The 6,224-nt window shown below is 35.1% G+C and overlaps 1 pseudogene; it reads left to right on the top strand.

Annotated features, from left to right (window-relative positions):
• The first annotated feature begins 328 nt into the window (after window positions 1–328).
• Window positions 329–410, top strand: LOC116276829 (small nucleolar RNA U3; annotated as a pseudogene).
• The last annotated feature ends 5,814 nt before the right edge of the window (window positions 411–6,224 follow it).

The raw sequence follows: 6,224 nt of genomic DNA, 5'->3' as shown, positions 1-6,224 counted from the left end.
TCCCATTTCTCCACATCTTTGCCAACATTTATTATCTCTTGCCTAATCCATTCTTGAGGCAGCTTCCTTACAAAGTGTCCTAAGATGTACTTTTTTTTCCATATATATATATATATGTATTGCCAGTTTAAAATGTGTCAATTTCTGGCATACAGCACAATGCTTCAGTCATATATGAACATTCATGTATTCATTTTCATATCCTTTTTCACCATAAGTTACTAAAAGATATTGAATATAGCTCCCTGCACTATACAATATGAACCTGTTGTTTATCTGTTTGATATATAGTAGTTAGTATCTGCAAATCTCGAACTCCCAGTTTATCAAGACTATACTTTCAGGGATCATTTCTACAGTTTGTTACTAGGATGTATTTTAAATGAAGCTTGCATAATTGTCTTTTCAATCTTACCAGTTTCACTTGCCATTTTTAAAGGGTTAAATTCTAAAAAAGATGAGTCTGTTCTCGGTTGCAGCTGTTTACTGGGATGGGGAGAGATTTCCTTACATCGATCCTCCTAGACTGTATTGCTCGCATCATCCTTACTTGTATTCCCACCAAAATGTGAGCTTCTTGAAAGGAGGGTCCGTGACTCTGGCCCCCTACTCTTAGGCCAAACTCACCATCCCATCTGCCACATTTAATAAACAATCATTGAGTATAAGAATAAATGAATGAATAAGTGATACCACTGTTACACATTTTTATGAACATAGGAAAACACACCGCACTCTAGTGATTTCAAAATTGAATGTGCAGTCATACCTTATTTTCAGAGATCAAACTTGCAAAATTGAACATTTGCTGAGCTATCCACCTGCCACCTCCCATTAAACATATCCCAAACTGAACACATCATTTTCTTCTGTTGCTTTGTGTGAAATCTGTTTAAATTACTTCAGCATCCTCAGCGCAGTATGTTCATCCACAGCCTAGGTCAATCAATCGTCCTAATCCAGAAAACTCCCCCAGGGTGGGTCTTGGCGTTGAATTAAAACATAGAGTTACTTGAAGTAACTTAACTGTCTTTTTTTTCCCAAACAAGATCAGATGTTTTGCTAATTAGTACAATGGATATTAAGAGGGAAATTTTGTTTGTGAAATGATTGGTATTCAAGATATGTAAATGAGCTAGAACAAATTTTAGGAAGCCAAAGAGACCTATAGGAATAATGCTCTTGGCTTAAATCTGAAAATTCCTCAGAAGATTCTTGGACACCTCCTTCCAGCTAGATGGTTGGCTAAATCCTGCCACGAGGATATTAGTGTGTTTTCCTCCAGCAAACGTTTTATGAAAGCTGCTGTAGGAGTCCTTAAAAGGACAAAGATCCAGAGCTGCTTACACTTACAGAACAGGCTGGATGTCCGTGTTTTTAATCTGATTGATGATAAATGCATAAATATAAGGCAGCATTTGTCTGAGAATGCTTTCTTTTTAATCTAGGAATAAGAGTGATTGAAGGACCCCTATAATCCTCACCTATCCAGAATTATTGGAGACTACAAATACTTACCAAAAATAATCTAATATAAACATGAACCATCAAACATTTGCCTACCTTCATATTCCTTAGCACAGCCAGGAAGCCTCCATTCAAATTGTAGAAGCCAGAAATCGAGACATTTCTGTGACAGCTCCTCCCACCTGGCCCCATATATAATTTAATATTGAGTCCTATGATTCCTCCCTAATGAATTGCAAATTTATTCATTTTTCTTCAATCCTAAAAAAACTCCCCCAGTTCAGGCTCACAGGACTTCTCCCATGGACTGAGGCAACTGAGTCTTACTTAACTCAGGTCTCTGGTGAGTCTCTTGCTCTACTTTCTACATTGCACATGGAATGATTATTCTAAAATTGAATTTTGATCATGGTATACCACGTCTCGGTTTAATGCTCTCAGTTCCTTCTCTTTTTTTTAAACATTTTTTACTGATTTATAATCATTTTACAATGTTGTGTCAAATTCCAGTGTTCTCAGTTCCTTCTCATTATCCTCAGGATCACGTCCTAATGCTGACGGGCTGACAAAGTCCTCAAGAAAGACACTTGTGACTCTGTCATTGTGTTCCCTTTAGCAAAAGCACAGAGACACGAAGTAGCACAGCATTTCTGCGGAACTTCCAACTCTTCTGCGGTATCTGAGGTGGAGTGAAGGTGGCAGAGTGATCCAGGGTTAGGAGAGGTTGGTGATGGCCACGTCATGTGCTTGCGCTGTATTGCATCTGAGTTTGGTTTTTCATTTGACTTTTTTAATTAAGAATTTCAACATCTACCCTATGAAGATAGTCTAAAATTAAGCAAAAGTATTATAGGTTTCCAACAAGTATTATAATTCTTCTTCTTAACTTAATCATTGCATTCCTTAATATGAAAACAAGCTTACAGATAATTAGTTGGGAGTTAGTGTGATTCAATGATTTCCACTTATTAAATGACTTGCCTTTACCATGACTGCTTTGGTGCATTCAAAACAACGGTCTTAGTTGAAGAATGATCTTAAAACATTTCTTAGGACCATAAATGAGAAGTTGTTGTTTTTCATTCCCCTCTCCTTGCTGTTAATAGTAAGTATAGCTGTCAGAAATCTGAAAGAACATCCTTTGACTTTTACCATGTCGTCTTCTCTGACATACCGAAGCTTTACAGAAGCCAAACTTTGACAAGTTTCCCTCGTTCATTATAAACGAGGAAGAAGGAAGAGGAAAAGGAGGCAGAAGAGGAGAAAGATAAGAGGGAAATAGGGCCATTTAGCATTTAAAATTGCTCCACTTTTTGGGTTTTAGCCTAATTTGAGGTTTCTCTGTGAAATCTTCGTTTAGCAATTCCCAGGTCTACACAGCGTGGTCAGCGCACTGGAGCAGAGAGATGCTTGGTGGTGTCAGTTCTAATCCCTGGTGGGGTCGTAACAACGCTGAGTGCTGTTGAATTATACTTGCAAGTTAAAGTCTGTAGTTTGGATCGTGTGGTAGCAAATAAATAATACAGAACTGGGATGAACAACGCAGAATCACACTGATGTCGCTGTACAAACACATGCTACATGTCCACAAGCACTAAAGCAACTTTAGTCAATTTCTTTATCATGATATAGAAGTATCCATTTATTCATAATTACTATAAAGTCCTACCATGTATCAGTGTCGAATTTTTCTAATACTTTTCCAGTATTTATAAAAATCATCATACGATTTTTATTTGTTCAGAGAGAATGTTGAATTACTATTAATAGTATCAGCCAGAATAATCTAAGCTCTATATATTTTCAGTAAGAAAATCACCACAAATCCTGTCAGATTAACACAAGAAAATCTTTTCTTGCTCGCATGAGAGGCTTAGTGTGTGGAGTCAGGGGGACACTTCATGTAATCTCCTAGGAATTCAGGCTGACAGAGACGTCCCCTTAACAGCTGCCACAATCACCAGAGCAGCAGGAAGAGAATCTGGAAAATCAGGCTGGTTTTAAAGTTTCTGCCCCTAAGTAACACATGTCACTTCCACTCACGTTTCATCAGGTCACTCGTTCATGCCCAGGTTTAAAAGGAGCAGAAAAGGGAAATCCCAAGTGTCAGAGGAGGGATCCAGAAGGAATTTAGTTACTGTCCCAACATCTTTGCATTCATAAAATAAACGTTATTTTATGTTTTAGTCAGGGTTTGTTAGAGAAGCAGAATCAATATATATTATAATTACGTATATAATGTTATTGAATGTATATATATGCCCTTCCCAATAGGTTGGAAAGGACAACCTGCTTTACTCAGGTTACCAGCTCAAATGGTAATCTCATGCAGAAACACTCTCACAGACGCACCTAGAAATAATGTTTGACCAAATATCTGGGTACCCTATGGCTCAGTCAAGCTGGTATTATAAAACATACCATCACACTTTATCAGGTGTACCATAATAGTAATATAGTTCTATTATTTTACCACTATTTATTATCTATGTATTATTTTATATAGGATTTTTAAATCTATAGACAAAGCAGCTTCTCAGAGGTTTTTTCGGACGTACTTGGTTAAATAGCAGTTTCATTATTATTGTAATTTTTAATAACTAATTGGAAATCTGTCCTGTTTTCTTCCGGGACATCTTTCAAAGCAGAGCAAATATTTGTTCTCTGAAATCTTGAAAAAACCCCTCCATGGAAGTGTTGCAGGCAGGCTCCCTTTGGGGCGTTAGCATTTAGAAAACGTTCCTAATTTTCCCAAATGGATGTGTCTAATCAGGTTGACCACTCTTTTTTTAAAATGTCTTTTTCAGCACACTGTAGCTTTCTACAAAATCACATGTCAAACTTTGCTGCTATTGTCACACAGTATCTCCAGGCTTTTTCTGTCCACTTTCTATCTGTGACTATATCCTTCCCTTATCGCAATGTTATGTATTTTTCCTTCCACATTTGTGTATTTCACTACTGTTTTTGAAGAAGTAGTTTTGTAATTCTGTTTTTCTATATCATTTATCCATTTTTTCCAGCTCTATCAATTCCTTTATTTTACTGTTTTCCTAGCTTCTTAATATATATTATTTATGTTTCTATAAATATAAACACATTACATATAGATTATTTATGTTTATCCATTATAGTTTGTTATAAAAGTCATTCTAAAAAATTTCTTTTATTTTTTTTTCTCAGTACAGTTTTGACCACTTCTATCAAGTGTAAATATGTGGTAGTATCAATATCATTTGGATAGAACAGTATCTTGACATAGGTATCTGTATATCTGTATATCTGTATGTTTATGTGTATATCTGTATGTATATATGTATAATGCATATACATGAAATGTCTATTTTCTCTTTGATTAAAAAATTCTATTTAGGAAATCTTCCTTTGTTTCCAAGTGGTCTTATTTGTGAAGGTGTGAGCGTGTTTATACTTTTATTATCAGTCTCCAATTTTATTGCATTTTGGGAAAAAAGAACATGTGATGTTCAGTTTGTAATTTGGTAGAGGTATTATAAAGCTATTCCAAGATCTAATATGCAATTTATCTTTGCAGACATTTCATATCTATTTTAAATAGATGTGTATTTTTACACTATTTGCATTATATTGTCAGGTTTATGCATTATGCAATTCAGTTTTCCGTTGGTGTTTTGACTATTGTATCTGTCAAAGACCAAGAGGGCAACTTCGAAGTTTCTCACTATGATTTAAGTTTTGTAAAACTGTTTTGTTAGTTCTAACTTGCTTTATAATCACAAACTGTTAGTTGTTATGTAAAAATTTATAGCCACTATATAATCACTACAGATTATGTATTTACTTTCTACAAATAATCCCTCTTTTACTAATTAAATCATTGAGCTTTAAATTCAGTTCTCTTCGATAGAGTAGTACTACCCTTTGTTTCTTTTTATTTGAATGTACCCAATATGTATTTGCCCAACCCTTTTTAAATATTGTGTTTCATCATTTTTGTGCATTTGTTATGTACCTAGTAAATATCTGAATGTTATTTTTTGATCCAGTTCAGACTCTTTAGTTCTTGTTAAGGAATTTTATAAATTCCAGAGAAGACAGAGAGGATGAAGGGTAAGAGATTCCTCATTTGAAAACTAGCACCAGGGATTTTTTGACTCCTGGTCTTTTAAGAAGAACAAAGCAATAAATCCTACACGTCTGCTTAAACAACTCGTAACTGTGTTTCTGAACTTGAAGTCAAATTAGTCTCACTTGCACTTCAGATAACTCTGACTAATGAATTCCACTGCCTTATAATACACTTTTGGCTCCTTATTCTTTTTTTATCCTGTCTTTTGCTATCTCTCCAGTGTTCCCATTGCTTTATATTGTCTCCAAAGGTTTACAACTTGACTTATTTTCACTGTAGCAGTGGGTGCCTCTGTATTTAAAATGGTGAGCCTCTGTTTTTCTTCTAACATAATGATTCACTGTAGAAAGAATCATTTATTCTGCCTCTTTGGGTGAGGAACTTGTCTGCTGTATTCCTCTCTTCCACAACCAACAATTCTCACGTGATGGAGAATTACCTAGAAATTTACAACCAGATTGTTAATACTAACTTAATTTTTATATTAGGCATTTAGAATAACTGTGTCATATACATTTGAACAATTGTTTGACAATCAGCTCTCAAGTTTTACTGTGCTTATAGCCCCTTCTCTTACAGCCAGTTTGCTCATAAGTGAGATCATTATTTTTATTCATTTATTAGATGAACAGAGTAATTATATACATAT

The sequence above is a fragment of the Vicugna pacos genome, chromosome 2 (genome assembly GCF_048564905.1).
Source record: "Vicugna pacos chromosome 2, VicPac4, whole genome shotgun sequence".
Taxonomy (NCBI): domain Eukaryota; kingdom Metazoa; phylum Chordata; class Mammalia; order Artiodactyla; family Camelidae; genus Vicugna; species Vicugna pacos.
The sequence above is the reverse complement of the archived record's forward strand: the minus strand, read 5'-3'. Positions and strand labels throughout refer to the sequence as shown.